The sequence below is a fragment of the Procambarus clarkii genome, chromosome 11 (assembly GCF_040958095.1).
Source record: "Procambarus clarkii isolate CNS0578487 chromosome 11, FALCON_Pclarkii_2.0, whole genome shotgun sequence".
In the NCBI taxonomy this organism is placed as follows: domain Eukaryota; kingdom Metazoa; phylum Arthropoda; class Malacostraca; order Decapoda; family Cambaridae; genus Procambarus; species Procambarus clarkii.
In genome coordinates this window covers 8,562,857-8,586,999 of record NC_091160.1, presented here as the reverse complement: position 1 = coordinate 8,586,999, position 24,143 = coordinate 8,562,857, and the positions used below count along the sequence as shown (strand labels likewise).

General features: G+C 44.0%; 1 long non-coding RNA gene across 1 annotated transcript in view; it reads right to left on the bottom strand.

Moving 5' to 3' along the window:
• LOC138363393 (uncharacterized) overlaps positions 1-22,980 on the bottom strand; it is a 222,466-nt gene extending 199,486 nt beyond the window's left edge. The window contains exon 1 of the long non-coding RNA XR_011228047.1: positions 22,959-22,980. This is a non-coding gene — a long non-coding RNA (uncharacterized lncRNA). The remainder of the gene's footprint in view (positions 1-22,958) is intronic.
• Between the last annotated feature and the right edge of the window lie 1,163 nt (positions 22,981-24,143).

Here is a 24,143-nt window from a genome sequence, read left to right as displayed (position 1 = left end):
GATGCAGTGGTGGATGGCGCCAATCTGGGTCCTGTAAGTGCTGCTTCAGTGGTATCTCCTGGTGGGGATGACGTCCGTACTGCTGTGGCGTCTCCCGGACGGTCTGGTGGGGATGTTGATCTCCCTACAAGCCCGTGCGTGCCCGTGCAAACCGGCTCCGAAGGCGAGTGTGCTGCGGTGACTACCAGCTCTGGTGAGGTGGTAGATGCAGTGGTGGGCATTTCATCGGTGGATGGGTGCTCCAATGCCGAGTCGATTGGTGTGCATCGGAACCCGGAGCAAGTGATCCGTGATGGTGTTGATGCAGCTCTGTCTGCTGCTCGAGCAACTGAGGTGGTGGCAGAAGTGCTTATGGAGGATGTACATGCTCCTAGTCGCGGTTCTGAACGACGTGAGGCAGATTGCCTGTTGGCACTGGGCAGCACAGTATAAAGCGGCAAAAATTTGGGGTTCTCTTCAGAATATCCTAGATGCAAGGAGGAGGCTGGCACCCCCCCCCCTCCTTTCCTTGACGGCTGTGCAGTGTGATCCTATGGTTCCGTCCGACTCGGATATTCCGCCTTCTGGTGGGGGCGTGTCTGTGATGGAGTCCCTAAAATTCGCGGGAGTGGTTCACCACCTGGTGATACACAAAATGTGGATTGGTGGGATATTGTGAAAGGAGTCCAGGAAGAGTCGGTATGGGGAGATTTGGTGGGTAAGGCTCCAGAAGAGTTCTCTGGGTAAGCTTGCCGAAGTGGCTCCCACTCCAGTAGTTTTGGGGGATGGGGTTGAGAGCTCTGTTGGGTGCGATGCTCCCCTGGGATGTAGTGGTAGTGTTGTGTGAATGTCGTCTTATGTTTATTTTTCTCAATGGATGTGTGGATGAAATGTGTGACATTGAACGTTAATGGGTTGAATTGCCATTTGAAGCAACGTCAGCTTGTGTTGGTGGCCCGCTATCAAGTTGGATGTTATATTTATTCAGGAGCATAATGTTATGTGTATGGACCGACTGGAGGTGGTGTTGGATTATTTCGAGGTGTTGCTGAAACCCTCCTGTGTTATTAAAGGGTGGCACGATGATATTGTTGGCGAAGAGGGCGAGTATGGGGATAGCGAGCTCAGAAATGGATGACTGTGGTAATGTGATTTTGGCGCATGTGTCGTTTATGGGTTCTGTGATTCCCTTGCTGAATGTGTATGCGCACTCAGGGACGCATAGGCGAGCTGAGAGGGAAGAGTTGTTCTTGGATGGTTTGCTTATTTTTTTATGGAATGACACGAGAAGGATGATTTTTGGTGGTGACTGTGTAATCTCAGTCCGGGACTGTAGACGAACCAAACTATGACTGGGTGGCACCACCATATGTCCACAGAAGAGAAGACCCAGAAGGAACCGTTACCAAAGCTTGAATGTGGACGAATCAAACGAACCTTCCTGATGCTTGAAGATGGGGCAGGCCAAAGTACTCCTCAATAGGGAAGACGACGTCTGAACGCTGGACAGAACACCTCAACTGTACCAGAACACCACCACCACCGCGTCACCACTAGCCTCCTGCCGCTTAAGAACTCTAGCAGTAAGCCTATACCGAAAATAATCTAATCCGTGGTGGAAAGGCCACCGAAATTCAAGCCTCTTCTCTCCATACCAAATCCTCTTCCAAGAATGTCACCTTCTCGTCCTCCTTCCTCCCCCATCCTCTCCAAACTCTGGAATTTCTTGCTCAAGCAAGCACCCCCCCCCCCCTTGCATCACGCGCAGACATTATCCCTCGTCTTGTTAGACTAGCCGAGAGGTTTGCCGGACAAGACAGCCGATTCGTCAGGGAACTGAACGTGCTGTAGCCATTGGCCAATTCTTACTAAGAATTAAATGAAATAATTACATTTTCATCCCTCAGTTTGATTTGTAGTATGAAATTGCATACTATTATGATGAGCATTTTGTTTTGGTATTTTTATCATGCTGTCGTGTCAGTATCTATAGTAGTAGGCATCCATCAGTCATGAGACTAGGGAGTTGCACTCTGGTTGTCGGTCTGGAGTGGCATCTTCATTGATAGTATTCATTTATACATCTTGTGGGTTTATCAAGATTGAAAGGTCAGTCAGCGTCGCCAGCAGTGGTGAGCGTCTTATGACCAACTTTGCATCATTGACCGACCCTGTAACCAATTCTTTTATTGTATTCATTATTACTGTATTATACTAAGTGTACATTATAGTTAAGTGTACATTATAGTTATGTTTAGAGTGATCGTTCCCAGTTTGTCAGTATTAACATCTGATAATTTGGTAACTGACGCCACTCCTCCAGACGCGGGAAAGCCAGAGTATAGACTGGTAGACTTAGATGGTCAGACGCGTCGCACTGATAAGTGTTTAGATATCAACCACAATCAACAAAAACGGTAACCAGTCTGGTTAGATCGTTATTCATGATATATGCCGTTCATTTTTTATATTATAGAGTTATTGATTAGTGCTTAGAGGTTATTTCACCCCATTGTGTTCAGATATTTCTGGACGGTTTTTGTACATTGTTTTATTCACCATCACACAGTATATTGGTGTTGTCATTTAGACAGTTTTGTTTTAATTCCCTTGACAGTGATACTAATTTTGAGGCCAATTTTACATGATTAACAACTGTACAGCAACAGGAACCACATATGTCCACTAAATTTTATCTTCACATAAGTACAAAGGAACAAGACCTCTCTTCCTACTACGAATTTCACTTTCACATAACCGACTGAAACACTGCGATAGTCGACAACGCAGTGCCTTAACAACAATGCCTTAATAACCAGGCATTCAACATGACCGACCTCCTGAAGATCCTCGAGGACGCGGCAGGCGTTACTCGCCTTGACATCGGCCAGGAAGGAGTAGATTTTATATTCTAATTTGACAGCAAGAAATACCTTAGCAATTCATGACCACTACGTCAGATTGATCTAAAAAGACCCTCCACACCAATTCCAGACCACAAGAACCTTCATCAACGGGAAGAGTCAATTGAACACCGATAAGCCAATTATTAGCCGACATCTACACCAGCGTAGAAAATTAAAACTAGGGTATATTCTGGGGCTCTCCTCGGCGAACGTGAAACTGAACTTCACCGTCTCATTAGCCGCAACCAACCAAGCCGCCGTACAAGGACTACCTCTTTGGCTACAAGATCCCACCCTACCGAAATAAGATGGAACGCTTCGACAACAATGTCTGAAGTGTTACCAGTACACGCATCTCGCCGAGGATGTTAGCACAAGGATGTTATAATTGACAAATTTTAACTGAAACCGAGATGTTTAACACTAGAAGCTATGAACGGTCGTCTTCAAAATCTCAAACCAACTGAATCCTATGCTTTTACCGATTGGTCTGTGCAATTAGGCACTGGTAGAACAGGGTGTGCACGAGCAGTATATAAAGGGAATGAAATGATCAGGTTTACGAGCACAGTCAGTCGCCGAGTGTAGCAGTACACAGTTACAGTCACTCCCTCAGTTACACTCTTAGTACAGTGTAACAATTTCTCCCCAGGATATGACTTTCCTAACCATCCTTCTTGAATTATTAACGTCAGAAGGACAATGATCTAGTAGCAAGAGCAAGGAAAATTGCTGAAGACGACCCAACCCTAAACGAAGTACCGTGGCAACTTGTAGGCAACGGAAAGGGAAACAAACGAAGAAGAACCGAAGAAACGCCAAAAGAAACCAAACTAGAAGCCAACCAGAACTCAAGAGCAGCATCCAAACCAATGCCAAGGACCATATTCAAAACCAAAAAACCAGTAGATGGTACCACTTATGCTTACATTGCCGCACTGGAAGAATAATAATCCAGGATCAGATCTTAGAGCCAAACCCGACATTAGAGGTAGATGTAACATATCCACAGCTAATCCGGATATAATCACAAACCTCAGGAACACAGAACACCTAGTTGAACTAAAACCAGAAGAAAAAACACACCAAAATAATAGTTCAAGATTTCCCGGTCGAAGTTCATGCAAAGACTCCTAGAATGCCCAAATGTCACAACGGCGGAAAGATGCAAGCACAACAATATCGAAACAAGACAGGTTCTTGTAACAATAAAAGGACCTCGCATCAACACTTAGTGTTGGGATCTATGGTCAATTCAGGCCGAGACTGTACAACCCAGAACCCATGCGCTGTTACAAATGTCAGCGCTTCGGCCACTACAAAGATGGCTGCAGAGGCCCGGAACGATGTGGTGTATGTAGCGAGCTCCACAATACCAACATATGCAAGAATCTGCACAAAGGCAAACAAACGAAAGCAAAATGCCCGAACTGCGGGGATACACATCACGCCTGGAACAAACGATGTCCAGAGGGGGTAAAATGAATACTAGCTTTCGGATCAACCCAGCAACCCAAAGTAACAACTTCTAGACCCCAATCGACCAGACCTTCGGTAAAAAGCCAGGTTATCTTGAGGTTATCTTGAGATGATTTCGGGGCTTTAGTGTCCCCGCGGCCCAGTCCTCGACCAGGCCTCCACCCCCAGGAAGCATCCCGTGACAGCTGACTAACACCCGGGTACCTATTTACTGCTAGGTAACAGGGGCATAGGGTGAAAGAAACTCTGCCCATTGTTTCTCACCGGCGCCTGGGATCGAACCCAGGATCACAAGTCCAGCGTGCTGTCCGCTCGGCCGACCGGCTCCCGTCGGCCGTTGCCCGGCCGACCGGCCAGTGGTACACTCCTTGGCAAGTTCGAATAAATGAAGATCAGCAACAGTGACGCACCAAATCCTTCTAGTCTGAGCAAGGACAGGGCCTCCAACAACTGGAGGAAACAAAGAAGCACTACTCCACTATGAAACAGCAACAGAATAGATGAAGGCAGCAAAACGAACATACCTGCTGTTGCCTCCAAGACCTCCCAAGCAGAAATGATGATCCCTACATCATCAAATGCCCCAGTAGCTGGATGTAGCAAAGACTTCAACCCAACCTAGTCTCTCCTCACCCACCAAGAAGTCTCCACTCCAGCCAAGAAGACAAACCGTCGGGAAAACCAGTACTGTTAAAACCATGGACTCAATGATTCCACTATAACGGAAAAATGGACAATCTCAAAATTATACAATGGAATATTCAAGGATTCAAAAGCAAAGCACAAACACTCAGAGCAGTGCTTCAAGGATAGCATTGATATTGTTCTACTTCAAGAAACACTCACCAGGACTGGCAGAAATATCAATATCCCAGGATATCAAGGATTCCACTGCCCTATGGCACAAGGTGGCACCAAAGGCATTTCAATTCTAGTAAGAAATATCAATGCCACGGCAATCACAGACCTGCCCAACTGTGGCGAGAACGTCGAAATTATGGGAGTTAAGCTCACTGTGAGGAACTCAACGCTGTCCATCTTCAATGTATACAAGAGCCAGAGAGAACACGAAATGGATCTCTCAACAATCTTTGAAATAGCAGTCACTACAACTATCATCTCTGGCGACTTCAACGCTCATAGTGAATTACTACTTGATTCACCATGAACCGACGCCAACGGAAGACATATTTATCACCTTTTGGATGAAGTGCCAGAAATCAGTCTGCTTAATTCGACGGAACCAACCCACACTTGTGGGGGAAAGCTGGATCTCACGTTTGTTTCCACCAGTATTTATGAGTTGTGTCATTGGTCAGTGGATAATGTTCTGACTAGTGACCACTTTGCTACAAAAACAGTTATTAATATAGCACTACCTTCTAGACCTCCAGCTCCCGAGCCCAGATGGGACTTTATCAAGGCAGATTGGACGAAGTTTCAGGAAGCTCTCGAAACTTGGCACCAAAACTACACTCCTCGTGACAACACCGAAGAAATGGAAAAAGATTAGTAAATGCAATACATAGAAAAGCAAATCACGCCATCCCCAAGAGGAAAAAAATTACGCAACAACACAAGGACTATTGGTATTACTGTAATAGGATCAAAGAGTCACATAACAGACTAAATTGTGCACGAAAGAATTTCAGAAGAGATAGAACCGAAGCTAATCTAAGACTTCTTAGAGCTGTCCGAGATCATGTGCACGAAGAAACAGCACAAATCAGAAGAAAAATGGGTTGAGTGGTGTGTGCCAAGCTAAATCAGCATACGTACTTGGGCGACATCTGGAGGCAGATCAACAAGGCCAAAGGAAAATCGCCTCCTGCTCCGCCGCACCATGTTCATCCAGAGCAAGAAGCAGAAAGGCTACCAAATCTATTTGCTTCAAGAGCCAGTTCCGCTCAACTTCCTCAAGCAACTGACTCGCCAACAAAGATTTCAAGCAGCAAGATGGAAAAAAAATAGATGATGCTTTAGCCCCTACCTGATGAACTAGACCAACCTTTCAATCTGAAAGAACTCGCAAGTGTTACAAATAAAACTAATAATACAGCTCCAAGCGAGGATAAAATCACTTACAACACGCTAGTCAAGCTATGAGAAAAGGGTGAAGAAGCCTTCTTGAATCTCGTCAACAGTATGGGTGACAAGAACCCGACCACTCTCTTGGGTCAGTGCAATTATAGTTCCCATTCCAAAACCTAAAGACCCAGGAAATCCAAGACCCATCTCATTAACAAGCTGTATGGCTAAAACTGCAGAAAGAATGGCCCTTAATCGAATTAAATGGAAAGCCAATCCACTACACCAAAATATGTTTGCTTACTGAAAAGGTGTTGGAACCTCAGGATGCCTTACCTCCTTCTCCTGGATAAAATCCATGACAAACCTGGAATCCTTATTTTTCTAGACATTGAAAAAGCCTTCGAGTTAGCCCGTGCTCCAGCTACACTGTGCTGCCTTGTGAATAAGGAAATCAAAGGACACACTTGCTTTTGCCAAAGGAAGCCTGCTTAACCGAGAAGCTAAAGTCAAATTCCAAGGAAAAACCATCGACCTCAAAGAGGCTGGAAAATGGAACTCCTCAGGGAGGAATACAAAGCCCCTTCCTCTTCAACTGTCTCATGAACCATGCACAAAAATGTGGAGTTGCAAGGAACCATGCACAAAAATGCCTAGATATTATCAGCAGGGAAGCGGAACGCATAGCAGTGAAAATAAACAGCAATAAAATAAAAGCTATGGCCGTTACAATAACTCAAGACATCAGACTGGCAATACAAGGACAAGAAATTGAGTGGGTTACCTCTTTTCAATACCTAGGAGTCATAATAGACAACCAGTTGAAATTCACTCAAGAAATTGAATATCTTCGGCAACGCTGTAAAGCCAGAAACTCAGCTTTGCGCTCTCTGACCAATCTTAGAGAGGGTGCATCTCAACCAGTACTCAAAATGTAAAACGTTCAAGCAGTTCGGTCACTCAACGACTATGCTGCCCCTGCTCTTGCATCCCTCAGTGATACCCAATGGGAGAAACTGGAAGCCTCTCAAAATGATGCTCCGAGAACAATGCTGGGAACACCTATATGGACGCGTAGAGAGAACCTTAGAATGGAAACAAATTTACCAACATTAGAAAACAGGATGAAACAAAGGATAGCCACCATAATAGGAAAACTTACTGGAACAACAGCCAGACTGTCAATCAAAGACAGCATACATAAATCCTTTCAGAAAAACCTACAGTATAGAACACGCTCATGGATAGATAATGTGAGGATTTTAGAGAAAATGTACCTGAAATGGACCATTAAAAACAATGGGGGAAGATGGACCATATCAACACTTTCGGCAGCCTCCTCCATGGGAAGAATCGAATCTAAAGATAATCATTGAAAGATTACCAGTTAAAAAATCAGCACGTGACCCGCAGAGGCTCAAGGAAGTAATAGAACAACAAATAGAAACTATCTCTAGACCCACAACGACTCGTCTTCACAGATGGATCAGTTGATCAATAGAGAGGTTCTGCTGAGGCAGCAGTTTACACTACCAACCATAAAGCTTACTGGAGCATGAATAGTGGGTGCTCAACTTTGCAAACAGAATTATATGCCCTGAAGGAGGCAATAAACTATACAATTGAGAATAATTTACATGATGTCATCATTCATACAGACTAAATCTTCGCTCCAGGCATTGCTATCCAGTCAGCACAGAGATAATATACAACTCCTCACAGAAATTCAACATATAGGTAAAGAAGCCCAAAATCGAGGGCTGTCAATCACCCTAAATTGGATATCAAGTCACATTGGCATAGATGGTAATGAAAAGGCAGACTCACTAGCAAAAACTGCCACTGCTCTATCTGTTGTACAGGTTCAAATACCTCCAAGTTTCTCACAGATAAAGGAGCAAATCAAGAAGAAACTATTCTCAACTATCGAAAGTCGCCACAGAGCCAAAGTAGCAGAAGGAAGATCCACTGCGATATGGTACGAAGAAGCCACTGGTTACTCCTCTTTCAAGCCTGGCAAAAAGATATCCAGAGACATTGCAGTAGCCATACACAGACTCAGACTTGGTTACAAGTGCTGCTGGGAGGTAATGAACCCAATAGTTAAAGAGTGTCACATCTGTGAAACTGAAGCAGAGGCGCCACTATTGCACTACTTACTGGAATGTGAAGCTACTGAACCCCTGCGCATCAAACTCAACATTAATATAACGACAGCAGCTGCAGTAGATGCACATTCCACCGCGACTACAATGATTAGAAAAGCTGTTGAGGAATGGGACTCATTAGTGAGCATTCTGCATCTACATCCGCCACCAAGATAATGTTAATAAAACAAGATTAAAACTAGTGCACTAAAACAGAAGCGATAAATAAGCAGGGAAAAGGAGAAATCCCCTCCTCCACTTTAAACTTAGACCCAAATATCACAGGAAATAGGTTATCATGTATAACCAAACTCAATTACGGGCTCACCATAGCCCGTGCTACATGGACACTTCGTCCTGAGTAGCTAAATCTGAAAACAACAACAGATCACGTCTAGTACACAGATTGAGCTACTGGGCAAGCACGACAAACCGAGCTACTGGGTAGCTATCTAGCCACGGAGTACCTTAAGCGCAATGGGGGTGGAGTGATGGTGCGAGTGTTCTGCATTCCATAAATAACCCATTATTTATGTCTGAAGTAGCTTGTAATAGTAAATGGAATGAAATTTTTGCCAATGATAAATGTTGTAAAAAATTTGTGTGGATCCCGTCCCATGTTGGAGTTGGTAAACATGACATTGATTGGCCAATGAGACTTGCAGGAAAAAAAACCTATTTTGGCTTTGGGACTGTCTAATGCAATTATTAGAAACGTACAAATTAAAGAAATTACTTCAAATTTAGAAGAAAAATGCCCAGAGACCTGAAAGCTGCAGTATTAATAGCTATAACTTTTGTAACAGGTATTTGTATGGTCAGCACAATAACCGGACCACAGTGTGAGAGGTTGTGTTAGCTCGAGCTCCGATTGTAGCAACATTACAGCAATAATGGAAGGATTAGTGAAGGAACTGATGAATCTAGTTGGAGCTCTGAGGACAGAGTTGGATTCGCAACGGGAGGAGGTACGACAGCTGAAACAACATCAGGAAGAAATAAAGGAGGCGACCAGTATTAAAAAGACCGTCTTGGCAAGTTGTAAAGGACAGGGGTCTTAAGAAGACCTTGGCAAAACCGACAACTAATAGCCTAAGGACTCCTAACGCATTTCATGTGTTAGAGGACGAGTGCTGTGGTGAACCTGTAGTTCAACAAGGAGGCAAAGGCAAAGCAACGAGGAGCATTGAAGCGCAGGTTCCACAAAGTGCTCAAAAAGGAAAAGGGAGGAACGAAGCAAAGTTTGGCTGTGGGAGATTCCCAGGTGAGGTATTTAGACAGAACTTTTTGTGCCAGAGATAGGGGGAACAGGTTAAGGGTTTGCTATCCGGGAGCTGGAATTGGTGATATTGTTGGAAACATGAATATGACGGGAAATGGGAACAAACCCATTATTTGTATTAGTGCAGGGGGTAATGATGTTGAGCGTGTTAGCAGTGAGAAACTAATTCAAAGATTCAAGACAGCCATAGAATTAGTTAGGAGCAAGGGAGGAATCCCGATCATATGTGGAATACTTCCAAGAAAGGGAGTGGGAAATAAATGGATGTCGAGGGCACTTGGGGTCAATTGCCGGCTGGAAAGAAATTGCAAGTCTAATGCAATATCTTTCAGAGACAACTGGGAACACTTCTATGGAAGAAGCGAAATGTATGCTCGGGATGGGGTGCATCTATCGAGGGCTTGGGTGGTGGATGTTGCGAACTCGTTGGAACCAGTGGTTAGAGGTGTTTGTTTGGGTTTAAACTGTTAGTAGCTAGTGGTATAGGAATTGATTTGGAGGAAGGAGGTAATAAAAGTATGCGTTTGTGGGAGAAAGGAATTGGCAAAATAATCAGGGAAAGAGAAGGGCCTCAAAATAACAATTCACTTAGGGTGTATTACACTAACAATAGAAGTCTAAGAAATAAAATAAACCAATTAAATGCTCTTGTTTGCACAAAAAAATTATTGCGCTTACCGAAACGTAGATGAATGTAGAAAATAAAGAACTATTTGCAGAATATCAAATAAATGGATTTAAACCATTTCACACATATTAGACGAGGAGGGGGAGTAGCCATATACGTTAGGGACAATTAGAAATGTAGTCTCAAAGAGGGAATCAAATCTGAGCCATACAAACTATTTGGATAGAATTAAACGAAAAAGCAAATAATATTATAATAGGAGTTATATATAGGCCACCAAATTTAGACAGAATGGAAGCAAAGCATCTATGGGATGAAATATCTAGATCGAAAAGTATGTCATGGGTGACTAATTTTAGTGGAATAAACTAGTTTAATAAAACGGGGAATAATGAAGATTTTCTAGAATTAATTGATTGCTTTCTTTCGCAACACAATTAAGGAACCAACGCGAGAAAATAATATTTTAGATTTAGTGTTAACTAACAGGGGAACACAAATTAAGGACATCGAAATAGGGAGTAAGCTAGGAAAAAGTGATCATAAAGAAATCAGATTTAGCATAGAATGGAATAGATCTGTAGGAGAAAATTTTGTTAAAGTGCCCGATTTCGAAAAGCTAATTTCAATAGCCTAAGAAATTTTTTGGGTCAAATAGATTGGAAAATCTTGGGTATGGAGTGTGGGCCGGTCTTTGAGCTAGACGTGAACCCAGCGATAGGTGACGTAAAAGGGGTTTTCGATGTGGGTTCAAAATATAACTGTGGTGTTGTGTGTTACCGAGGAAGTCTTGGTTGTAGGGTTGACAAAGCCATGGCTTGGTTATTGACTTTAATACTTAAACAGATACATGACTAGCAGCTTCCAAGCTGGTAGCGTCCTGTACGCTCTTGTTTACCTCCCTTACTGGCGTCTCAGCCGCCGCACATAGAAAACGGATGGTACCATTTTCTGTGAACATGGCAACCTATTTAAAAATATTCTAAGCGAAGCCCAGGAACGTAGTATACCAAATAAATTGAATAGCTCGAATAATAATGATCCAAAGTGGATAACAAAGAATCTGAAGAACCTTATAGGTAAAAAGAGCGTGGTACAAAAGGATTAAGAATGGGGAAGTCACTTTAGAACAGGAATTCGTACAACTGGTTAGAAATACTTAAAGAGATAAGGAAAGCAAAAAGAAACTACGAAGTTCGCATAGCAGGGCAAGCAAAGAAATCCTAAAGGGTTTTTCCAGTTATACCGGACAAAGATTAGGGAAAGGATAGGGCCATTAAGAACCGAGACAGGTCAAATAACGGATAATGAGGAGATGAGTAGTATTTAATAAATATTTTATATCTGTATTTACTAAAGAGGAACTTAACAATATGCCTTCAGCCGAACAAGTATGTGGGTGGGGACGAGGACAGGTTGAATAGTTTAGCAGTTACCAGGGAAGACGTAATTAAACGAATAGTAAAACTCAAACCAAACAAATCCCCAGGGCCTGATGAAGTGTTTGCCAGGTTGCTTAAAGAATGCAAGGAGGAGCTTTCCGAGCCACTGTCTACCATATTTAATAAATCAATAGAGTTAGGTAGAGTGCCAGAGTCATGGAAGGTAGCTAATGTGGTACCAATTTTTAAGAAAGGAGATAGATCACTTGCGTCAAACTATCGGCCAATTATCCTAACGTCTATTGTGGGAAAGTTACTTTAATCGATAATTGCAAATACATTTCGTCTTCATCTTGAAAAACAAATTAATAAACGAGTCGCAACATGGTTTTACAAATAGCCGTTCATGTTTAACAAATTTGCTATCTTTTTATTCCAGTATAGTTGAGGCAGTTGATAGTGGTAAAGATTGTGATGTGTACCTTGACTTTAGCAAAGCTTTTAATACAATGCCACATGAAAGACCGATTAAAAAAAATAGAGGCTCATGGTATTGAGGGCGCTATATTAAGTTGGATTAGGGCATGGAAATTCTAAAAGGAAACAGTATAAATGGGCGAGTCCACTCTGAACCACCAGCCAGGTCGGACGTTCCTGAGGTGTGTCTGCTGGTGTTTCCATTGATCGCTTCTCGGTTGCCCTGGCGAGTGGTCGTTTGCCACTGCAGGGTGACTACTTATTCGTCTCGGTATGGGGACTTACGTGCCGCCACTCATGAGGAAGGAGTCGGCAGGGCTGACATTCACCTGCAAAGTGGATATTGGGGTCATCAGCAATACGCTGTTTGATATTATGAAAGTGAAGGTAGAAGAACTCGTTGGTCTGCAGATCATTCGCGAGGACAGAGTGGTGGTGAAGTTCGCCGAGAATTGCTTGTTCCGGCAGTTTATCGAACAGTATGAGGGTCGGGAGGTGCGGCTGAGCAACGGTCGGGACTCTGAGGGGTGGCAAATTTGAGTGTGGAGTACACATGCGTATCTATTAAAAATGCTCCAATTGAAATGTCAGGATCTTCTCCGTTGGGCGCTTTCCAGGTATGGGCGTGTCTACTTTATTCGTGTGTGTAGGCACACGTCTGGAGCCGTCAAGGGACTCTTTAATGGTTACAGGACGGCAAAAATAGTCCTTTGTGGAAATGTGCCTTCCTCTCTATCGATTGCTGACTATACGGTCGGCTTCTTCTACTAGGGGCAGACTCTGACATGTTTCAAGTGTGGTCATGTTGGCCATATGGCTGATGCCTGCACCACTAGGATGGACGACCGGGTTAATCTATTTAATGAAAATGATTTTCCTCCTTTGCACGAGCAAGAAGATCTATCAGTTTTGAGCAATGCCCCTTGTTTGGGAACGGATGCAGTGGTGGATGGCGCCAATCTGGGTCCTATAAGTGCTGCTTCAGTGGTATCTCCTGGTGGGGATGACGTCCGTACTGCTGTGGCGTCTCCCGGACGGTCTGGTGGGGATGTTGTTCTCCCTACAGGCCCGTGCGTGCCCGTGCAGACAGGCTCCAAAGGCGAGTGTGCTGCGGTGACTACCAGCTCTGGTGAGGTGGTAGATGCAGTGGTGGGCATTTCATCGGTGGATGGGTGCTCCAATGCTGAGTCGATTGGTGTGCATCGGAACCCGGAGCAAGTGATCCGTGATGGTGTTGATGCAGCTCTGTCTGCTGCTCGAGCAACTGAGGTGGTGGCAGAAGTGCTTATGGAGGATGTACATGCTCCTAGTCGCGGTTCTGAACGACGTGAGGCAGATTGCCTGTTGGCACTGGGCAGCACAGTATGAAGCGGCAGAAATTTGGGGGTTCTCTTCAGAATATCCTAGATGCAAGGAGGAGGCTGCCCCCCCCCCCCCTTTCCTTGACGGCTGTGCAGTGTGATCCTATGGTTCCGTCCGACTCGGATATTCCGCCTTCTGGTGGGGGCGTGTCTGTGATGGAGTCCCTAAAATTCGCGGGAGTGGTCCACCACCTGGTGATACACAGAATGTGGATTGGTGGGATATTGTGAAAGGAGTCCAGGAAGAGTCGGTAGGGGGAGATTTGGTGGGTAAGGCTCCAGAAGAGTTCTCTGGGTAAGCTTGCCGAAGTGGCTCCCACTCCAGTAGTTTTGGGAGATGGGGTTGAGGGCTCTTCTGTTGAGTGCGATGCTCCCCTGGGATGTAGTGGTAGTGTTGTGTGAATGTCGTCTTATGTTTATATTTCTCAATGGATGTGTGGATGAAATGTGTGACATTGAACGTTAATGGGTTGAATTGACATTTGAAGCAACGTCAGCTTGTGTTGGTGGCCCGCTATCACAAGTTGGATGTTATATTTATTCAGGAGCATAATGTTAAGTGTATGGACCGACTGGAGGTGGTGTTGGATTATTTCGAGTTGTTGCTGAACCCTCCTGTGTTATCAGAGGGTGGCACGATGATATTGTTTGCGAAGAGGGCGAGTATGGGGATAGCGAGCTCAGAAATGGATGACTGTGGTAATGTGATTTTGGCGCATGTGTCGTTTATGGGTTCTGTGATTCCCTTGCTGAATGTGTGCGCGCACTCAGGGACGCATAGGCGAGCTGAGAGGGAAGAGTTGTCTCGGATGGTTTGCTTTATTTTTTTACAGAATGACACGAGAAGGATGATTTTTGATGGTGACTGTAATCTCAGTCCGGGACTGTAGACGAACCAAACTATGACTGGGTGGCACCACCATATGTCCACAAAAGAGAAGACCCAGAAGGAACCGTTACCAAAGCTTGAATGTGCACGAATCAAACGAACCTTCCCTGACGCTTGAAGATGGGCCAGGCCAAAGTACTCCTCAATAGGGAAGACGACGTCTGAACGCTAGACAGAACACCTCAACTGTACCAGAACACCACCACCACCGCCTCACCACTAGCCTCCTGCCGCTTAAGAACTCTAGCAGAAAGCCTACACCGAAATAAGTCTAATCCGTGGTGGAAAGGCCACCGAAATTCAAGCCTCTTCTCTCCATACCAAATCCTCTTCCAAGAATGCCACCGTCTCGTCCTCCTTCCTCCCCCATCCTCTCCAAACTCTGGAATTTCTTGCTCAAGCAAGCACCTCCCCCCCCCCCCCTTTGCATCACGCGCAGACATTATCCCTCGTCTTGTTAGACTAGCCGAGAGGTTTGCCGGACAAGACAACCGATTCGTCAGGGAACTGAACGTGCTGTAGCCATTGGCCTGGGGTCAATGGCTACAGGGTTTGGCAGGTGCATGGAATGGACTTTGGGTCTTTAGAGGACGGGCTGCTTTATTACCTAGCCTCAGAACCTCACACTTAACATCTATCTGCCAACTTTCTATCAATTCCATACTGGTAGGGAAAGACAGGTCGACTAGCAGTTACCATGGAGGATGTTATTAAGTAGAAAAATGAAAGTCAAATAAATCCCCAGAACATGACATTTTGCCAGGGTGCTTAAAAATGCAAAGAGGATCTATGAGGGTGTGTTTGAGAGTCTAGCATAATAGCATTTAAAGGAGTGTGACAGCGTTGAAATCATAGACAATTAAAAGATGTTACGAATCAATTACCCTATTCTTACTAAGAATTAAATGAAATAATTACATTTTCATCCCTCAGTTTTGTTTGTAGTATGAAATTGCATACTATTATGATAATGAGCATTTTGTTTTGGAATTTTTATCATGCTGTCGTGTCAGTATCTATAGTAGTAGGCATCCATCAGTCATGAGACTAGGGAGTTGCACTCTGGTTGTCGGTCTGGAGTGGCATCTTCATTGATAGTATTCATTTATACATCTTGTGGGTTTATCAAGATTGAAAAGGTCAGTCAGCGTCGCCAGCAGTGGTGAGCGTATTATGACCAACTTTGCATCATTGACCGACCCTGTAACCAATTCTTTTATTGTATTCATTATTACTGTATTATGCTAAGTGTACATTATAGTTATGTTTAGAGTGATCGTTCCCAGTTTGTCAGTATTAACATCTGATAATTTGGTAACTGACGCCACTCCTCCAGACGCGGGAAAGCCAGAGTAGATGCGGGTAGACTGAGATGGTCAGACGCGTTGCACTGATAAGTGTTTACACAACCACAATGAACAAAACGGTAACCACACTGGTTAGATCGTTATTCATTATGTATGCCATCTACTTTTATATTATAGAGTTATTGGTCAGTGCTTAGAGATTATTTCACGCCATTGTGTTCAGATATTTCTGGACGGTTTTTGTACATTGTTTTATTCCCCATCACACAGTATATTGGTGTTGTCATTTAAACAGTTTTTTAACTCCCTTGACATTGATACTAATTGTGAGGCCAATTTTACATGATTAACAACTGTACAGAAACAGGAACCAAACACGTCCACTAAATTTTACCTTCACATAAGCACAAAGGAACAAGACTTTTCTTCCTACTACGAATTTCACTTTCACATAACCGACTGAAACACTGCGATAGTCGACAACGCAGTGCCTTAACAACAATGCCTTAATAACCAGGCATTCAACATGACCGACCTCCTGAAGATCCTCGAGGACGCGGCAGGCGTTACTCGCCTTGACATCGGCCAGGAAGTAGTAGATTTTATATTCTAATTTGACAGCAAGAAGGACCTTAGCAATTCATGATCTCTACGTCAGATTGACCTAAAAGAACCTCCACGCCAATTCCAGACCACAAGAACCGTCTTCATCAACGGGAAGAGTCGATCACTGAAAAGTCAATTAATAGCCGACATCTACACCAGCGTAGAAAATTAAAACTAGGGTATATTCTGGGGCTCTCCTCGGCGAACGTAAAACTTAACTTAAAGTTCGCCTCATTAGCCGCAACCAACCAAGCCGCCATTCAAGGACTACCTCTTCGGCGACAAGATCCCACCCTACCGAATTAAGATGGAACGCTTCGACAACAATGTCTGAAGTGTTACCAGTACACGCATCTCGCCAAGGATGTCCGCACAAGGATGTTATAATTGACAAACCGGGATGCATAACACTAGAAGCTATGGACAATCTCCAAAATCTCAAACCAACCGAATCCTATGTTTTTACTAATGGTTCTGTGCAATTAGGCACTGGTAGAGCAGGTTGTGCATGTGCAGTATATAAAGGGAATGAAATGATCACGTCTAGTACACAGATTGAACGACTGTGCAGGCACGACAAACCGAGCTACTTGGTAGCTATCTAGCCACAGAGTACCTTAAGCGCAATGGGGGTGGAGTGATGTATGAGTGTTCTGCAGTCCTTAAATAACCCATCAATTTATGTTTGAAGTATCCAGTATTATGGCAAATTGTCTACCACTCGATAGTTCCGACTGATGGACTATTACATTAATAACCCCTCCCCCCCTGGTGCAGGAAACTATTTGTGGGAATAAAGGTATCTAAAATTATCGTAAAAAATAAACTATAAATTAATAAATTTTAAATAAATCAATAAATCACTAGTCATTTCCTGCTGTGGGAAAACTATTCTGGGAAAAAAATAGTTGTGGTACTTAGATTACAATGTGCGGCTAGGCAGGCAGAAGGGTTATCAGAGGAACAAAATATTGAAGTTTTTGATTGGATAAAGTACATAAGGCGTTTACCGTTTATACCGATACAATTCATTAAACTATCAACAATTAGTCAACTTAGTGCAGACTAATGAATTTTGCTTGCCTGCACCTTTATTTTGGTTCTTATCTTAACTAACATGCAAGCCGCATTTATTTTATCACGTCTTATTTTTTAATAAGACGTGATAAGACGTGATAATTTTTTAACAGGGGGGCTCTTGCTTGCCAGTCTGTGGGGAAGACTTCTGGAGCTAGATTAATCCCCCCCCCCCTCCCCTTTCCCTCCCATCCACGAAGTGGCAAGGAGACAAATTGGTTGCTGGACACGGTTCTAGCAATCCCCAGAGATAGCATCCTGAAGCTGTCAGCATTGTCACTTTGTATACATAAAAATATCGGCTAACTGCCTCAAATACTGTAAAATAGTGTCCTTCCCACGACAGTAGTCCAGAATAAAGGTTGGCAACAAAAGTGTACTACAAAATAGAGCACACCGGACTAAGCCTTCCTGAATCTAAACTTCCTAAGTTAAACCTTTCTTTATAACCAGGGAGCCAAAAATGCAAATCTCATTTATTAGCCAACATTACTCCCACTATGCCTCCTGCTCGTGGTAATTGACGAGGGAGGGAAAGGGGGGGGGGGTGCGTACTACCCTATTCACTTATTCTGCAGTTTATTTTTTATTTTTGCCACAATCCTACGACCAATATCTCATTCCCATGTCAAGCATCTACCACCTCAAGTGGTAATCTTTGCTATCACTGAACACCATCGTATTACATGTTTCGCGTTTCCCTCTCCTCCCTTGTGCACAATTTCCTCTCCCAGGAACTGCTGCACCTGAAGGCAGCATATCCGCCTACGACAGTGCTTCAGGCGTTATCAATGCACCCACTTTGCCCAGAACTGCATCAGCCGTGAGCAGATTTGCAGCATCTCTATGGAAAAACGTTACAGGAGTTGCAAAGCTACCTACCAGCGCTGCCTACTATGAGATGAAGCCCACACCGCCGTTTCTGGGACTGCACAGCTAGGAAAGCTGAAACACAGAATGAAGCCAGACAAACCACCGCCACTCCAAAACCGAAGACATTCAACATCCAGGCAGTAGCCTTCCCCGACCTCCCAACAAGGGGCCGCGCTCCACGCAACTTCTGGACGAACACCACCCGCGGCAACAGTCAATCGCAGATCCAGACGACACCGCCCAACCAGGCCAGCGAATCAGACCCGGTCGTCGCCAACATCACGCGCCTTCGATAGCACTGTTGCTGTCCCTCATACATTAAGAAAAAACTGGCAGATATTTTTTTGGTATTATTTGTATACACGAGTTCTGTTGGGATTGAGTACTACAGATGTTGGAGGTAGCATGTTTGGAGCAGATACTTTTATTTATGATCTTTTAAATAGTAATTCATGTACCTGATAGTTTTTTTGTTGTTGGTCGAGAAAAAAAAAACCATGTGGACAAAGATTGTTTCTCTTCAGCCTTCAACCATAAGTTCTTACATTCATGTACAGACACTAGCACGCATTGCATTTCGGGCAAGTCCTTAATTCTATGTTCCACGGAATACAACTGCCAAATCTTTCAACAAACAGGTACCCATTTTACTGTTGGGTAAACAGAGGCTACAGGCAAGGTTTGACACTTATTAAATCTTCCCCGGCCAGAATACTGTATCAGAAAGCAGTACCAAATATTGTAGAAAATTCTCCGGCCTTCAATATCCGAGGCCATGCTCACCAGATACTACTACACCAATGGCCAGCACCCCATCTATAGACCCCGTCAAGCCTAGAGAAACTACTCCAATACCGGCAAGCACCTGCTCCCCTCACCGATCGTGAGACCTGCAGGTCAACCAGCGCCAGGACGTGACCCAGGAAGGTCAACACCGGCCCCAGACCACTCGAACAATGGAAACTACAGATAATGAAACCACAACCTTGGAAGACAACTTCGTTACCGCCTACCTAGTCAACAAACCCTAGAATGAAGATCTCGCGTACCCTATGGATCACATTTGCCTGTCAGGGGGAGTGGACAGCGCTTCAGGTTAGTAGTCCTGAGGTTCTGGGTTCGATCCCCAGTGGAGGCGGAGACAAATGGGCAAAAAGCTTTTCACCCTGAAGCCCCTGTTACCTAGCAGTAAATAGGTACCCGAGAGAGCTGCTATTGGCTGCTTCCTTGGCGTGTGTAACAAAAAAGAGGCCTGGCCGAGGACTAGGCCGCGGGGACGCTAAGCCCCGAAATCATGATAACCAAGATATACCCACGAGGGATAAGACGACATCCCATCCGGAAGGAAGTATTACCTTAAACGTCGACGCAGAATCATTTAAACAAGGGATACATGCGTGAACTGCAGACCTCTCTCAGATTCTTACTCCACAACCCGTCACCCAGCCTTGCCAATGACATGTGATAGCCTATGTCATGTTCATAGCAAATGGCACCATCCGTTTGTATGGGCTGCGTTTCATACGCCACTTAGGTAAACAGAGCGTACAGGACACCCGCCAAGCTTGGACTCTGCTAGTCATGTATCATTATAAATATTGAAGTCTGTGATTGATGAAGATTAAGCCACCCAAAAGATGGCACAGACATGAATAGCCCGTAAGTGGTGGCGACCGTCACGACCTCACCCTCCGGAGAGGTCGTGACATCTGGGTTTGAAGTCAGTAACGAAGCAATGGATTTATATGAAACCTACAACCAAGACTTCCCAAGCAACAAAACCACAGCCCACACTATAACCGAGAAACACGGAGACGGCAGCAAGACTAACCAGCGTCGTCTACATCGACCTACAATTTGTGGTGGCCGGGTAGCAACTACCTACTCAGTCCGCCAAGCAACCCAAGCAAAAAGTCCAAGTTGTATCAAGACCTACTCCAGCAGTCTGCCAAACCAGAACCAACTGAAGGCAGCCGCCTTCACCGTCCCCTCTTTATAGGGATGGTGACCTAATTTTGCCACTTTGTAATTATATACAGCTAGTGAAACTGAATTGACAGACACTGAATATGCCCTTAAAGAAGCACAGAAGGAACAACTTGATAATCCATTTGAGGAATATAGCTCTGGTACTGATGAAGAGTTTTGTATTCTTGATGATGCACCTGGCACAGAAATAAAGTCTCCATCTGGTGAACCTCAGGTGCGTATCTTGACTCAGGATCCTGTTGTCATTATTGACAACCACTTCACTGTTCCTCTTGGCAAAGTTGATCAACTCAGGGCTCCTAAACACTTTCCTGCTGCATCAATGAAGTATACTCTTCAAGAGTTAACAGTCGTGTGGCACATGTACTTGTGGCACTTTTTTTTAATTGCATATATATATATATATATATATATATATATATATATATTGTGACGATAATCTCCTTCAAGAGATTGAGCCTGCTCTTCCCTCCAAAATTACGTCTTCACAATTATATAAAAAGACTATGGAAGAAATGTCCAACAACGACAACAACACCAGCACCAGCAAGGCTTGCCAGGGTGAGCAGAAACGTATGCAACCAGCCACCTGTTCGAACTCCAACCACCAAACTACCCGTTGATCGCTACGGCTCCGCTGATTGGTCGCCGGTCTGGCTGCACCTGCACTCCCCCCCAATACTACCTGATGTCTGGGGTCGCCCCAACATCAGTCTTCAGAATGTTCCGTGCTTTCGTAGCCAGCACTCCTCCCAGCTAGACTCTAGAGTGTACTGAGAGAGGTGGTGGCTTTAAGCCAATATTCCAGCACCTCCCACTTAACTTTTGTGTTGCACTTCTTATTATTTTGCCTTAACGTAACTTTCATTGTGTCATTTCAGTATTCTTATTATTTTGATTCATTGATTTTATTATACATATTTGTTTGTGCATTATTTTCATGTTTTGATTTATTTAACGTAATTAAAATTTCATTGTTAAAGTTTTACTTGTGTTTTGTGTGTCTTCTCCTTACCTTACCACAGACGAAGTTCCAGTTTTTCTATTTTTTTTTATAACTATGTGACGAGGCCATACCCCTAGCCTTAAACAGCCGAACACCAACGCGTTACCGTCACAATATATATATATATATATATATATATATATATATATATATATATGCGAACAAGCCTGAATGGTCCCCAGGACTATATGCGAATATATATATATATATATATACATACACACACACACACACACACACAGTCCTAACATTATTTTAGTCACTAGCACGCATAGCGTTACGGGCAGGTCATTAATCCTAATATTCCCCGGATTACGACCCGCCAAATCTTTTAACAAGCAGGTAACCATTTTACGGTTTGGTAAACAGAAGCTACGGTTAAGGATTGGCAGCCAGTAAATCTTCGCCAGCCAGGATACGAACCCAGGCCGAAGCGCTCGCGAAACCCCATTTGTGTTACCACTCGCCAATTGGTGAAAGCCATATCCGCCTTCGTAAAACCGACGTGGCTATTCTTCAGCTATACACACTTCCCCGTTCGCCCAAAGGGTATCTTGTCCTATATCTCTCATTCAGGCTCCCTCCGGACCTCACCCCCTAACAATGTACACACTACTAACTTACCGTTTACTTGAATAATGAAATTTCTCCACCTTAACTGCTTAGGTCTTTACCGTTTTACTGCATATGACGTTATTGATAACTTGCTACCAAGTAACTTATACTTGCCGCTCTAGTACAGTTAACTCAATCTAATCTTTATCCAGGTGATCCGGACCCCTTCAGGAACAGTAAGTGGTTTATACTTTTTGAAGAAGCTTTAGTAATACGTTCTGAGACATAGTCCATGCTCACGGCTTTTGAAGAAATCTAGGCAAAATATTCCCCCCCCCCCCCTGGCAAAACCTCCCCGGGCCCCTTGACCAATAGAAATTTTATTTTACAAATTTCTCAAAAAAGTATACATTGTAAATCGTGAACCCAGGATGAACCGATATTTGATGAACTTCGTACATGTTAAACTTTTGTTTTTAATTAAATATACTTTACGTTACATGCAGTTTGAAAGTTTCATCCTCACAACGACTGCACGCGCTTATTATCCTTATTCTAAAGGCCCGCTCGATCCCAGAGAGAGTACGGCCAAAGCCGTCAGTCTTGAACATTAAAGAACTTACTCTAGCAGCAAGTTCCACGAAGACGGGATCTAACATGGAGAGGAAACTCCAATACTCATTAGAATATGATCATTCACACTGTAAAATGCACTAAACTAACCTGTTGCCCATGGTGTGCCGGCTATCACCACCCCAAGTAAATTCCTTGCCTGTTTGTGCATCCTGGAGATAATTCTGCACAGCCCAGGTGAAATCTTATGTTGCAGATGCAACACTTGACGCCTACAATACGTCTTCCCAGTACACCCGAACACTCGCCACACCTCTCCATTGTCTGATGTATTGCATTTGTGCTTCACTGTATGGATCACTTGTTGATGTCAGTCATATTACTCTCTATAAAATTATACGTATATTTGTACACCTCGCTTCCTTGACACACTCGTGACTGCGTCCGTCCCCTGTAGTGCGAGACTGCACACTGAGAGCCAGCCGCTTCCCTTCCCGACTGTATACACACTTGTCCACCAATCACCAGAATTCAAATTATTCCACCAGCCAATAGCAACTTGCCATATCAACCGCCAGCGAATCAGATTTCAGTTCATACCCAGTCCAAATTACAGACGTCGTCTTCCAACAATAACAAATACTCAATAGCGTAGGACTGTTGTTTCAGCAGTTATCATTTTCCATTAAAAAAAATACTTTTTACTCACGAAAGTATTTTAAAAATCTTATGTCACTATGCATGTATTTGCAATTGTAAATGAACATAATACATACACTATGTATGTATTTTAAAACTGCAAATGAGCATCATACATTAGTAGGCTCAGCAGCGAGTATCGGTGTTGCTATTGTAACTATGTTTTGTTTAGAATAATATACGAAAGTTTTGTTCTTCAATAATTATGTATACCCCATACTGATCTTGTGGACGGTATTGGACCCCATACCCATCCTGTGCATATTATTGGACCCCCTCCCATACCCACTCTGTGGATAGCATTGGACCCCATACCCACTCTGTAGACAGCATTGGACCCCATACCCTCTCTGTAAACAGCACTGGACCCCATACCCACTCTGTGGATAGCATTGGACCCCATACCCATTCTGTGGATAGCATTGGACCCCATATCCACTCTGTGAATAGCATTGGACCCCATACCAACACTGTGGATAGCATTGGACCTCATACCCACTCTGTAGACAGCATTGAACCCTATACCCACTCTGTGGACAGCATTGTACCCCATACTCACTCTGTGGACAGCATTGTACCCCATACCCACTCTGTAGACAGCATTGGACCCCATACCCACTCTGTAGACAGCATTGAACCCCTTACCCACTCTGTGGACATAATTGGACCCCCATATCCACTCTGTAGACAGCATTGAACCCCATACCCACTCTGTAGACAGCATTGGACCCCATACCCACTCTGTAGATAGCATTGAACCCCATACCCACTCTGTGGACAGAATTGGACCCCCATATCCACTCTGTAGACAGCATTGACCCCCATACCCACTCTGTAGACAGCATTGGACCCCATACCCACTCTGTAGACAGCATTGAACCCCATACCCACTCTGTAGAC